The 14,819-nt window shown below is 43.7% G+C and overlaps 1 protein-coding gene across 2 annotated transcripts in view; it reads right to left on the reverse strand.

The window, feature by feature from the left end:
* ARHGEF10 (Rho guanine nucleotide exchange factor 10) overlaps positions 1-13,314 on the reverse strand; it is a 188,457-nt gene extending 175,143 nt beyond the window's left edge. Inside the window, exon 1 of one of the 2 annotated variants that reach the window (XM_050950620.1) lies at positions 13,102-13,314. The gene's annotated coding sequence lies outside the window, so the exon portion shown is untranslated. The remainder of the gene's footprint in view (positions 1-13,101) is intronic. The other variant, XM_050950619.1, reaches the window with a different exon arrangement.
* Positions 13,315-14,819: the final 1,505 nt, after the last annotated feature.

Consider the following 14,819-nt stretch of genomic DNA (forward strand, 5'->3'; position numbering starts at 1 on the left):
AGGTTCCTGCATTGCTGCCTGGTCTGATCACCCAGGGGTTTTGGGGGGTCCTTTCTCCGCTCTTGTTTTATTTTTGAGCATATCCCCGATTTTTAAACCCCCCCCCCACGAAGAATGAATTGCTACCTGAGAGATCTCCTGATTATTGAGACTGTACCGAGCCCTCCTTGCTTCTTCTGATGTTGCTGCTGCTTCTGCCTTGGGGACTGGTAAGAATCCTTCTGCAAAACTTTCTGTACTTTTATTTTATTACATTAGCTGCTGGCTCTGTTTCCCCAGCACACAGACTCAAGCTAAACCTTGGTCTGTGTCTTAAAACCTCTCAAACTCCGCGGCGCTTTGCCGCTAAAAATAAGTTTGTGCCGCTGCTAAGCTCTGCTCCTGTGGGCTTTGCCTCGGGGCTCCCTGCTTTCAGCTGTATCCCTTGGCTTCAGCCACCATCCCTTGGCTTCCTTGGGAGCTGGATCCTGGGCACATACCACTCTGCCCTCTGTAACTTCCCCATAGCATAAGGTGCACCATAGGTTTTGGGTTTTTTAGTTTAATAAGTCATAGTTTGACAAGATTGTAGAGCTTGTAAGTTTCACCTGCCTTGTTATAGTTTACTGTTTTGTTGCTCCGTATAGTTTTGCTTAGAATTGTGATATTCGTTGTTTTGCCTAGTCGTTGGTTAAGATAGATAAGGTTTTTGCTGCTTAAATTCATCTTCCCGCTGTCCCGATCTCTCCCTGAACTTTCCCGTGTCTGTTTTTCCCCCGCTCCAATCTCTCCCTCTGTGTACTTCTCCGTGTCTCCCTGTTGTAACCCTTTGCTGCTTTTTCCCCCGCATCTGCACTCTCTCCGAACTTCCTAGCTCCTTGCTGCTTCCCCTCCCCCGCGTCTGCATCACCCTCTGAACTTCCCAAACCCCTTGCTGCTTCTCCCCCTGTGAAACTTCCCAAACCCTTTGCCGTTTTTTTCCCTTTGTTTTTGGTGTCCGCTTGTTGCTTAAACCTCTCTCCAGCCCTTCTTTACACTTCTCCGCTGCCCCTCCCCTACCGAAGATCACCATCACACTGCTCCATTGTCCTCACACTGCAGGGCTTCAGAGTCTCTCGCTGCTTCCAGCTGCACTCTCCTCTCATCAGTTGCCACTAATCATTCACTTCCCTCCCCCCTCCTGTTCCTTGACAGATTATCTGCTATCCTAGCCTCACAAATTAAGTCATTACTTTTCTTTTATACTGTTACATTGCATAAGTTCACTTATCACCCATATTGTATCATTGCACTGTGATTCACATTTTACTTGTAATTATAACACCCCATTGGTTGCTTCCACTTTTCTGATATACTTTGTATTTACATTGATACCATTGTGTATAAGGCCACCAACCACTTAATACATTCTATCTAAGATTGTTGACCATTTTATATAGAAGCTACCATTTTATTTTGCATTTCTTTTTGATACGCTTATTGACTGTACTGTATCCCATTGTGCTGAACCCCTCTTACTGTACCCCACTGTTAGAACTCCCTACACTGTTCAATAAGAACCCCCCCCATCATTGTCTATTGTAAACACCCTATACACCCCATCCCATCGTATTTCATTGTTAAATTCCCACCACTTCCTTTTTCCTTTAATAAAGAAATTCATTGGCACGCCACCTGTGTGGTAATTGCTCCCCAAGATCTCATATACCTGCAGGCAGGGACACTTTCATTTCATTTGACCAAATCAGACTTGTTATGCTTTGACTTATAAATCACTTAAAATCTATCTTTTGTAGTTAATAAATTTGTTTATTCTACCTGAAGCAGTGCGTCTGCTTTGAAGCGTGTCATACATCTCTTGGGATAACAAGCTTGGTACATATCAATTTCTTTGTTAAATTGATTAACTCATATAAGCTTGCAGCACCCAGCAGGCACAACTGGACACTGCAAGACAGGAGGTTCCTAGCATTGTGTCTGGGACCAGAGGTATTGGCTAGTGTCATTCAGTTGCAAGTAGCTGCCAGTGGCTGTGCGTGAACAGGTAAGGAGTGGGGGGTTCTCACAGCAGAGCAGGGTAAGGCTGGCACCCAGAGGCAAGGACTGGAGTGACCCAGTGGATCAGCAGTCCAAATAACACCAAGGGAACATCACATACCTCAATCTGGATGCCCATCCAAAACACAGGCTGGGAGTTGCTTGATTTCCCCTCCTCTCCCCAATCCTGGAGGGGATCCTGAAATGGGCAGATCCTGATAGGTGAGTTTTTGGACATCATTAGGAGTTTCATGAACCAGAACTGTCTGGGCTAGAAGGATGGGAGCTCTGTTGCGACAGATCTTCTGTACAACTTCTTGTAACAGGGGGATGGATGGAAAGGCATATCTGAGGTCATCTGTCCAGGAAAGCATCATACTGAAACCTGTAGTCTTGGGCACCCCTAGAGCAACACATGGGATGGTTTCTGTTCATCTGGGATGCAACGAGATCCCATAGCAGAGTACCCCATTGTGCAAATATGTTGGTTAGAACTGTGGTCTGCAGGGAAGCGTCTGCATAACTTGTCTGCCAGTGAGTTGTGAACACTCAGAAGGTACACAGCCTGAATCATAATGTGGCTTCTGATACACAAATTCCAAAGTCAGTCTGCTTCCAAGCACAGGTGACAAGATCTCACTCCTCCCTGTTTGTTTATATAGACCACTGTAGTGATACTGTCTGCCATGTGTACATGGAGTGAGCATACGAGGGGAAGGAAGGCCTTGCACACAAGGTGGACCTCTTTCAGTTCCACTAAGTTTACGTGTAGCCTGGCCTCTCCTGGGGTCCAGGTACCCTGAGCAATGTGGTAGTCCATATGAGCATCCCATGCTATAAAAGAGAGGCATCTGTTAGAATGGTGGTCCTTGATATGAGGGGGCTGAAGGGACTCCCCACCATGACTTTGTTTGGATTGGACCACCAACCATGGGAGGCGAGAACTCTTTAGGGAACAGCATCAGAAGGGTAGCTGTGTATCCACAAGAACAACGAGGAGTCTTGTGGCACCTTAAAGACTAACAGATTTATTTAGGCATATTCTTCAGATGCATCGAGTGAAAATTACAGATGCAGGCATAAATATACTGACATGAAGAGAAGGGAGTTACCTTACAAGTGGAGAACCAGGGTTGGCAGGGCCAATTCAATCAGGGTGGATATGGTCCACTCCCACTAATAAAGGCTCCTCAATTAGTGGGAGTGGACCTGGACCATATCCACCCTGATTGAATTGGCCCTGCCAACCCTGGTTCTCCACTTGTAAGGTAACTCCCTTCTCTTCATGTGTCAGTATATTTATTCTTGCATCTGTAATTTTCACTCCATGCATTTGAAAAAGTAGAGTTTTTTTTAACCCATGAAAGCTTATGCCCAAATAAATCTGTTAGTCTAAGGTGCCACCGGACTCTACATTGTTTTAGGGAACAGCGATGGAGTCAATACGGTCACTATTTGGTCTGTATGTTGAGTGGAGCCAAGCTTGAAGACACCACAAGTGAAGTCACACAGGGGCATGTGGCCATGTGGCCTAACAGAGAAAGACATCAGACCACTGTAGTTTGCTATTTGCGTGGCACGAGAGATCAGGTTGCTCATTACGTAAAACCTGTTTGCAGGGAGAAATGCTCTCATAGAGACTGAGTCCAGCTATGCTCCTATAAAAATTATTGTGGGGGACAAAGCAGACTTTTCTTCTTTTATGCAAATGCTAAGGCAGCAAGGAGGAGCTGAAGAGACCGAGTTGCTGACATAACGCTGACATGATCGGCCTACCAGGAGCCAGTCATCCAGGAACAGAAATGTCAGATAGCCCTGGTGTCATATCTTGGCCGCTACCACAGTGAAAACTTTTGTTAATACTCTGGGTGCCATGGCAATCCCAAAGGGGAGCATGCAAAACTGGTAGTGCTTGTGTCGAACCATGAAGCACAGGAACTCCCTGAGAGATGGGTGAATATTTATGTGGAAATATGAATCTGATGTCAAGAGCCATGAATCCTATTGCCTCTTGAAGGGAGGGGACTATAGATGCCACTGTAATCATCCTGAATTTCAGCTTTTGAATAAAGATGTTGAGTTGTATAGGTCCAGGATGGGTCTCCACCCTCGGTGTTTTTTGGCATTAGGAAATATGAGGAGTAAATCCTTCTCCCTTGGTATTGAGGAGGGACACATTCTATCACATCTGGCTTTAAAAGGATTCCACTTCCTAGAGAACAATCCCTTGATGAGAGTGGTCCCCTGAGGGGGATAGGGAAGGTGGTTTGTGAGGAGGAAAAAGGAAAAACCTCTATGGAGTATCCCTGATGGATAATCTCCAGGACCCAATTGTCTTTGGTGATCTTGTTCCAGCTGTGGGCGAAGAAAGTAAGAGCCTCCAAAGATGACAGGAAAGGAAGTAGGTGGCAATAGTGGTGGTATGTGGGTCTCAATCTACTGTCAACAATGGCCCTTGGCCAACAGTTGGGAATAAGCAGAAGCTGTGGCAGTAGAGGAAGCCAAGAAACAGGACCTCTGAATCCTCTGTCATTTATACAAGCAGCAGAGAGTCCTGCGGCACCTTATAGACTAACAAATGTTTTGGAGCATGAGCTTTCGTGGGTGAATACCCACTTTGTCGGATGTATGGCTCTCATTTATATAGAGGCTCAGGTGGATGCTGGTTAGGGTGACCAGATGTCCTGATTTTACAGAGACAGTCCCAATATTCAGGGCTTGGTGTTATGTAGGTGCCTATTATTTCCCCACCCCATCCCGATTTTTCACACTTGCTATCTGGTCACTCTAATGCTAGTAATATGGCGAGTGTGAATTGGAGTGGTTGTAATCTAAAGGACTCGCTCTGGTGTTTCCTCCTGGGAACTAGAGCATAAATCCCCTGAGATTGCAGAGTGGCTTGAGTCCTTCTGAGAATGCAAGGATCCGTCTGTCTTTTCCTTAAAAAGGTTGAATGGTGTTTTGGACCTCTCTAGGAAAGCCTGACAACTGGAGCCACAAGTCTCTTCATTTCTGGATGCCGCATTGGCAGTATCTATGGCAGCCTGGAGAGCCACCTAAGCTACTAAGCTCCCCTCATCCAGAAAGGACTTGAATTGGACAGGTCTTCCATGAGAAGTTTGTCTCTAAAGTCCACAAGTCCAACGTAGGTGCTGAAATCACATTTTGCTAATAATGCTTGGTGATTTGCAATACAAAATTGGAGACGTGCAAAGCAGACCCAACTATCCAGGAGATCCAGTCTCCTGGAGCCCTTATCTATCAGGATGGATTTCTGATATGGCGACCAAGCTCTTTCCATAGCTGCCTGTACCACCAGCGAGTTAGGAGCAGAACGGGAAAACGAGAAGTCAGCACCTTTGGCAGGAGCAAAACATCTTTTTGCTGTAGGGGCACAAGATGCTGGTTTGTGCCAAACCACTCTGGCTGGTTCTAATGTGGCCTTATGAATTGGAAGGGGCCATGCCCGTCAGTCCCTGTGGTTACAAAATGTCCAAGAGTCAGTGTTGAAGGTCCTGGACCTCTTCTAATGGATGTGTAGATTGTTAGCGACCCTTTGCAACAGCTCCCGATACTGATGCTGGTCTTCCAGTGAAGAAAGCAATGAAGGAGTGATGCTATCATCCAGAGATGATGAGAAAGCCCCTTTGGAACCATTTACTACCAGCAGAACTGGTTCTGGCTCTTCTTCCTCATACAGCTATGGAACTGTCTTATGAGAAGGGAAAGAGCAGTAGGACTCTGGGGGGAGGGGGGTCTGCGTGCCTGCCATATGAGCCCCAAAGGCCCTGATAAGGCTGGGAGAAAGGGTCATTATGGCCAATGAATCCTAAGGGAATCAGTACCTGCTGTTCATGTTGGGGGGTCATATCTGGAGGGATGGTAAGTAAAGCCTTTGAGTTGTCTGTCAGGGTTCCTGTGCCTGTGCGGAGATAATAGCGCAACTATCTCTTCTGACTTCTCTGATTACAAAGGATGATACCATCGGTAGCAGTGGTACTGTTGGTACTAGGGTGCTCCAGCCTGATGGGTGGAGATGGAGCTGTTCCCGAGAAACCAGTAACGATTCCTCCTCCAGATTAAGGAAATTCCTCAGGAGGGCAGGGCCTGAAAGGAGTGGAGACTGCAAGTAGAGGAGGAATATATCCTCCAGTGTTACAATTGTCTCCATACAGCCCAAAGTCCAGGGAGTTCCAGCAGAGATGCTGGAAGGATGCAGCTTGTCTGTCACAGCCAACAGTTTCTGGATAAATGAGGTGGCACCAATGAGGAGTCCAGACCTGCATTCATAGCTGGGACTGGCAAGCATCTGACTTTCTGCTTTGGTACTGTAGTCATCACCAGAATTAGCAGATCCCCTTTCCCCACCCCATGCCTTGCCCTCTAGCCTGGGACTCTTCAGCAGAGCTGGTTCCATGGGTACAATATGTGACAGCTCAGGAAGGAAACATTTCTCCTGGACAGTCCCCTGTGGGGATCTGTCCCTGCACCCATGAGAGTACTCCTTACTCTCCTGGGAAGCCTTATAGGAGGAGTCCTTGGGCTTTGGTGGTAAAGGCTCTGCTCCAAGGCTCGTGCTTGGAGAGGCATTGCTGGTCAGTTGAGGCCAATGTATGCGGGGGGATAAGGTCTCCCAGCCCACGTCAGAGAGGGAACTCATAGCAACTTTTTTAGTTAGCGCTCTTGAGCCTTTCTAGTTACGGGTGGAAAGGACTGACAGAAACTGCACTTTGCAGAGATATTTGCTTCACTCTTAATATAGGGACCATTGATGCTCATCAGTGATGGAGAAGGAGCAAGAGCAGGAGAGACAATTCTTGCATCTTGGGATTCTGGGCATTGTTCCAGGGTGGTGAGGATTTCCTCTGATGTGGGGGGAGGGCGGAAGGGAACTATCCTATACTAACTATATAATATACCAACTCTGACTACTAAACTAAGACATAAAACTATTTACAAAGATTTTACTTTACAGATTATGCATGGAGAGAAGGACAATTCCTGCTCAGGGCATACAGCAGTATGAAGGAACTGGAGAGGTGTTGACCCGCACTGCCTCTTATGCCCTTGGTCAGAAGCATGAAGGAAACTACTGCACATGTGTGGGTCAAAGGACACTGCTTTGAAGAATTTCTGGACTTGGGTGCATGACAGGTATATGCACCCATGTGCGGAATATGCCCAGGAATCATCACTCGAAGAACTTAACAATTCTGTGAACCCATGTGTACATTTATCAGTAATATGACTGTACTTAGACATCTACAAGACAGCTCGTAAAAACACCTATTATTTATGTATTCTCCTTAAAAAAAAAAAAGTGTGGAACACTCATTAGTAATTCTGCCATTGGGCTGCAGGGTTACCGACCAACCTGAAAATGGTAAAAATTCAGAGTAAGAGACATTTAAATTTTCATTGACAGTTGTTAATTTAACAGTATCCATCTTCCATATGATGCATTTGCATGGGACAGCTGCTTCAGGGCACACTGCAGTAACAGCACCAAAACAGGAGCTAGACTTGAGAAAAGGCACATGTACAGTAGTTAAACGAACAGCCAGACAAGACTAAAAAGCACTCTCAAAAGTGTTCTTATTTAACAAGTGCATAAGAAGGGTTCTGGTGTCACTTATACAATTCTAATCTGGAACTGCCACTAGAAACTATTTATTCATTTTAAAATAAATCTGAAATTGTCTAAAGCAAAATAGAAACGGTGTGAGAGAAACAGAATGAAAAAATCTCTTCCTCCAAGTGTAGCAATGAAGCAACGTATGAATTCCACAATACCAATAACCTGAGAATATACAGTGCCCTCAGTTGTGTAGGAATGAAAAATATTTGAATAATCCATCTGATTGTAGCTCTAAAAAGAGACTTTAAAAACAAACCAACCAACCAGAAAGATATCAAAATATCTTCATACCGAGATTATGTAATTTGACTTAAGCACTTCAGAACATAGTGCTAATGAAAAACGATCTCTACAAATATCAGATTGTAGAAAAATTATATCTGCTTCTAAACACTAGAAAAGTTGTCTACTTCATTATAGAAAGACACTAGTCTTTTCATATCTAAGTTTGTAAGCAATTTTCTGTTATAAGAAATATAAGAAAATAAGTACATACCATTAAGCTCCAGAGAGCATTATCAGGCTTGATTTAGCTTTTTAAATATTTACAAGCCATATAGGGGCTCCAGCAGGATTAAAATTCACAACAGGAGCATCTGCGGTGTTTATATTACACAACATAAGTACCTGATGATGCACAGATACCATCAATGTCTGAAGATCAACAACAAACTAAAGTGTCCTGTGAGGGAAAAATTCAAAACATGTATTTACAACAGAAGGAAATTCCCAAAGGAAAAAAAACTTGTTATGTATTTCATCCTTAAATCCATTTTAACAACATAAAGGGGGAACCCAATATTTTAAAAGAACATTGCAGTTTTAAAAATCTAATCTTAGAAAGTCAGGAAAGTGAAAATAAAGGTTAGATATAAAAAATAAAAGCTTGGAAGTATGAAAATACAGAGCTAAAATAGCCAAAACAACTGTAATTCTGTCCCCATATCCTTAGGATAATGTGGCCCATCCTTATAACATATTTCAGAATGGCAGCCGTGTTAGTCTCTCTCAGCAAAAAACAATGAGGAGTCCTTGTGGCAACTTGGAGACTAACAAATTTATGTGGGCATAAGCTTTTGTGGGCTAAAACCCACTTCATCAGATGCATGGAGTGGAAAATACAGAGGCTGATATAAATACACAGCATATGAAAAGATGGGAGTTGCCTTACCAAGGGGGGGGGGGGGTCAGTGCTAACGAGCCAATTCAATTAAGGTGGAAGTGGGCTATTCTTAATAGTTGACAAGAAGGAATGAATGCCATGGGAGGAAAAAAAAAAATCACTTCAAAAACAGACTCCAATGAGAAACTGCAGAACTGGAATTAATCTGCATACTGGACCCCATCAAATTAGTCCTGAATAAAGAGTGGGAGTGGATGGGTCACTACAAAAATGAATTTTTCCCTGCTAATACTCTCTCCTTCTTGTCAACTGTTTGAAATGGGCCACCTTGATTACACTGGTCTCATTAGCACTACAAAAGTGATTTTTCCTCCCTTGGTATTCACCCCTTCTTGTCAATTGTTGAGAATAGTCCACTTCCACCTTAATTGAATCAGCTCGTTAACACTGAACCCCCACTTGGTAAGGCAACTCCCATCTTTTCATGTGCTGTGTATTTATATCTGCCTCTGTATTTTATACTCCATGCCTCTGATGAAGTGGGTTTTAGCCCACGAAAGCTTATGCCCAAATACATTTGTTATTCTAAGGTGCCACAAGGACTCCTCATTGTTTTTCCTTATCCTAGACCTGTGTCTATGTTATAAGTATTTAAACTACTGGGCCTGCTATTCAGCCGGTGTCGTTAATTGACAGTGTCATTGAAGTAAATGAGGCTACACTGATTTACACCAGTTAAGAATTTGGCCTCTTTTCTATTTTTAAAATGATTAACCATAAGAATGTAATATAATGGATGTATGTATGTATCAGCTCCTTTAGGTCACAGAGTGTCTAATAAGCTTCCTGGAGAGTTACTTTGGGGTATTTCTAAAGTGAGAGAGGTCCAGGTAGCTACCTGGTTATTGGGTGGTAGAATCTCAGACCCATCTCAAGAAAGTAAATACATTGCTTATGGAGAGGAGGTGAATGGAGTAGACTGATCTTTGCATCTAAGAGTAGAATTGTGGATAGCAGAGGCACTGGGTACCCATAACTTACATTGGTAATAATGGAAGTTGAGGTCATATAGCATCTTGCACGGGCACTCAGCACCTTGCAGGATCAAGCTCTACATTATTTTATGATGAGACTAAAACAAAGCATTTTTAAAAAACTACCTTCCTTTCCATAGCTGGGCTGCTCATTCCCTTTGCTAGTTTTCCCCTCTCCTCCCTTACATCTTAAGGAAATCCCAATATTTAGGTATAATACAAATGCAGGCTATAACTCTGCTCAGCTTTTATTTTAAACCTTGGAATCACTCCACTGAAATAATAACTATTTCATTGCAGCAGATAGCTTTTGAATAAAGGCTATTCTCTTTTGCTTTAAGAGTTAATGATATAATTATACTAGGGATTACTTTACACATTTCTGAGTAGTGAAACAATTAACAAGATTACCGGCAGAACATTTAAATAGAATACTTCTAGTTCTACCAAGGAACTGTGGAGAAGGAACCAAGGTGCCATTTAAGATGTCAAAGGTAACTTGGAATTCAATTACAGACTTATTTTTTTAAAATACTAGCTACACAGTGTGTGTGCAGATATGAAAAAGAGAATATCCACAGATATTTTCTCATAGAGAAAAGCATGTTGTACTGCTGTGCCAACCTCTACTTTAAAAATGTTAAACTCCGGGCCGTACGACCTTCACAAATATCAAATGTCAAGTTGATGTCTAAAGAACTACTGCCCTTGACCAGCTACACATGTGAACAGTTCATGGGCTACTGAGCCCGGGGGTGGAACGGGATAAGATGCATTAAACTGAACAATGCCTGAAGTCATATAATCAAAGCTAAGATCAAACAGATCACCCAAGTGAAAAGAATGAAGGGCCTGATACAGAAGAACTAGCAGCTGAATGACCCCAACTCTCCTAGAAGTGGCTAGCTGCAATGGCAATTGTAGGTACTCAGCACCTCTCAGGATCAGGCAGGAAATACATATACTACATGTCCAAAATGGAAAATGCAGGACTTTTGGTTTTACTGCAGAAAGCATGGTTCATCAGGGTTTACTAAAGACAAGAGAGGCTTCTGGAAAATATCCCATTTCTTTACAAAAATAAGTTGTTTATAGTTACAACATCTTCCTATTCCATTAATAAAACTGATCTACGTCAGAAGAGGAAAAATCATTTAGTACAACAGTGAAATTAAGAAGCATCAAATTTAAAACAGGTAAAAGCAAACATGTTTTTATACCTAGCTTGATTCACCTCTGGAGCTTGCTGCCACAAGATACGGTGGCCAAGATCTTAGTAGGGTTCATAAGTACTGAATAAAAACATCCACGGTTGTACTGAAGTAAATTTATGAAGGATATAAAGACTCATGCCTCAGGACCCAAGCGAAGTACTAACTGATCGGGGTAGGAAGAAACTTTTCCTATGGGCAAGTTATTCCCTAATTGTCTATTCCCAAGCACGTGGTACTGGCCACTGCTGAAGTCACCATAGTGAGTTAGATGGACCACAATCTGATCTAATATTGAAAGAGCAAGTCATCTATAAAGCACATGTTCAGAGATCACACACACACTATGGGATTGCTTCTGTATCCAAAAATTTCAATTACAAAGAAATCAAGGGAAATATTGATTATATGCTGTGTGTTGCCGTGTTGTAGCTGTGTTGGTCTCAGGAGGAAATACTTTCTCACATCATCTACCTTGTCTCTCTGTATATGGAAGGAATTGTTTGACCATATTATATCTATTCATATTTTTCATTAGTTTTACATAACTTCATTGCTTTTAACTGCCTATCAAAAAGCCAGTGTTGGACAAGTACACTGTTAAATAAAAAGAGTGAGCCTAAAGTGATAAAAATAATTTCAAAGGAGATTGTATTTTTTACTAATCACTCCCATGTGACTTGTGGGTGCCAATCTGAAAACTGGGCAGAATCCCAAAGCTGAAGAATATATATTTTTTGCTAATAAATCTAAGCATACACATTTAACTGCATCTTGAGCACTTGCTACCTTACAGTCAAAAACCAGTGAAAATAGTTTCTTCTGTGTTCTTATCATACATCAGAAATATTGCCAGTCTAGAAAAGTAGTTCCTGCCATCATTGATTCATTACAAAAATAAGTGAACAATCTTTATGCAGGTAAAACATGTACTAATAGAAACAAATACAAGAAAGCAACAATATAAACAAATTTTCTTCTACTCCTTCATGTGCACTGGTGATTTTTTTTAGAAATAACTTTAACCCAGTTGTCCACAACCCAGAAGATTTGCAATTACTTCTCTGTTATATTATTTTACACCACAAGACAACTGGGGTACACATGAATTCGAGCTCACTGGAAATTTTAAGCACAATATAAGAAATTCACAAAAACTATAATTTTAGGGACATGAATGTGTCCTCTGGTCCAATGTGCTTGACCTTTTAAAAAATGTGCAAAAGAAAAAAAGGTGCCAAAATATAAATGACCAGTCTTTAAAACTGCATGAAAAGTTTAACTCCCAAATGGAGAAAAGTCTCAGTTGAAAGACATGGGGGTCTCTGAGCATCCACCTGTCTGCCAATCATCTTACAGCTCACAAGTGCTTTCTCTCTGAAAAGGTTTCTCCCCCCCGCCCCCTTTTAATAAACTATCTTCAACCTGATTTCAAAAGGGCTGGGTTTTTCATTTCTACAGAAAAAAGTGATCGTTCTTCTCTAAAGCCTTAATTTAGTAGGGTATCCCCAGTACTCCAGTGTCAGAGAAGCACTATTTATTTATATATTCAGAAAAAAAATAAGGAAAAGAAAGTAGATGATGATTTGCTAGGAATTAAATATACAAAACACCCTGCACTGAAACAAAGCAGGACTTGTTCCTATCATTTTTTTTTAAACAGAACTGATGAGCGCAGAACACTAACTTGCAATGTGTTTTTAGTTTGGTGTTCTTGTGTGTGCCCATCCTGAAGGCAACTCAGTCCCACAGTTATTTTAGAAACCAAAAGAAGCGACACAGGCCCACAAGCCATGATTTAAGACACACTCACTTATCCACGAAGCAATGCAAGGGCAAGGCTTCGATTACAACAAGCGTTAAACTTTTCCACGCAAGGGGAGAGAGCGTGCGTGTCGCTGGAGTGGGAGGAAGGACCTCAGACAGCCATCTTCAAGGGGATGCTATCCCGTCCGCAAAATAACTTAGGGTCCCTATTCAGACACGTCACTAAACTTTCTCCCCCCGTCCCTGCATACAGAGCTGCTTCTCCCGAGATGCCCACCCACACTAAGCGAGCTGGTCCCCGGCAGCACTCACCATCCGACACACACCGAGAGCTGCTGCTGATTTTGAAATTCACCAGTTTCCTGTCACCTTTGGAGCTGCCGCAGCCGCCTCCTCGCTGCTGCAGCTGCAGGATCAATTGTCTCGCTCGCCCCGTTTTAAAATATATCAAATTTCTTACAGCGCAGCACAACCCACCCCGGCGTGGAGCCCTGGGACTGGCCTCCCTACGATTGGCGGGGCCGGGAGCACTTCCGCCGGCCTGTTGGCTCCTTCTCCTGCCAGTCTCTGTACTGCAGGCTGCAGACCGGCCTTTCTCTCTCCCTCCGCAAATGCTACAGACACCACATTCCTACCGGGGCACGTGACCCTCCTAATTGCTCCTCTGTGCACAGCTGGGCAGGGAGGGAGCTGTCAACATCTCCAGGCAGTGATTTCCCTACACCCCCCTGAATTTCCCCAACACCCACTCCCCACAGTTTTGTAACTGTTTGGAAATTTGAATTGAAATTACTACACACTTTAAAAGCCTATACAGTATATGATAAAATACGTTTGAAAAGTATGAACATAGACTAGCTTCCTTATACAGCTGTTGCTCTCTTTTTTTTTTTTTGACAATGTCAGTGCATTCATTTCCGTGATGTTGGCCAACCTAATAATTTCAAATGATGATTTGTAAGCAATGTCTAAATGAGCCCACCCTGACAGCTAGTGATGATCTGAGGCTGGGGGACTAGACTGTATTTTACATTCACACCTAATCTACCTAGGTAGCCAGCAAACAGAGCTGTGCTGCCCAAGTGATAGATTTTGGGTGGGGTTGGGTTATAAATCACTTGAATGGGAGGGATGAAATGTTGTTCTTATTGTATGAGCAGGGCCTGCTCTACAGTTTTCGCCTCCCCAAGCAGCGCACCAAATTGCTGCTGCGGCGGGGGCAGTCCGTGTGCCCTTAGGGCGGCCGGCGCATTTCTACGGAGGCGGCAATTCTACGGCAGCTTCTATGTTTAGCTGAAGCCGCTGCGGACAGCTAAACATAGAAGCTGCTGCCGAATTGCTGCCACTGCGGAAACACACATGCCACCCTAAGGGCACACGGCCTGCCCTCCCCCCTGGCCGAGGCAGCAATTCGGTGCGCTGCTTGGGGGCAAAACAACAGGGACTGCCGCCCTTTGCAGATTGCCGCCCCAAGCACCAGCTTGGAATGCTAGTGCCTGGAGCCGGCCCTCTGTATGAGTAAAGGGCAGTAGAACTGTACTTAGCCTGCGCTGATTGAGGGCATCAATAGAGAGGGTGGGGACCTGTCCCTCCCGCCTGTTTAAAGACAGAGCTGATTAGGCTCCATAGATAGTCTTTTGTTCTGTTAAGTGACCACTGCAGCTGTAATCACTGATAATCAGGTCTGAGTGCTTAGCCCTGCTGTGGGGACAGTGTTTCTGTGGAAGAAATGGCACAGACTACACTAACAGTGAGGTTCCCCAATGAGAGCTCAGCTGAAATCACTGAGAGCTGGGTAGAACCTCAAGAGACCAACTCGCAGAGGTCACAGTGGCAGGTGGCTGCAGAAGGTGACTGTGCAAGGCCATTGGCAACAGAGTGGTGGAGTGAATGGTAGCACAATGAACAGCAGTGGCCAGAGTGAACAGTGAGCAACTGGAGGAAGGAGCAGGTGCCTTCTTGCCCCACCACCTGGGAGGTGTACTCATGTGAAAGCACCTCTGAACTCTGAGTCTCCACTGACTAAGGTG

This window comes from Gopherus flavomarginatus, chromosome 4, assembly GCF_025201925.1.
Source record: "Gopherus flavomarginatus isolate rGopFla2 chromosome 4, rGopFla2.mat.asm, whole genome shotgun sequence".
Taxonomy (NCBI): domain Eukaryota; kingdom Metazoa; phylum Chordata; order Testudines; family Testudinidae; genus Gopherus; species Gopherus flavomarginatus.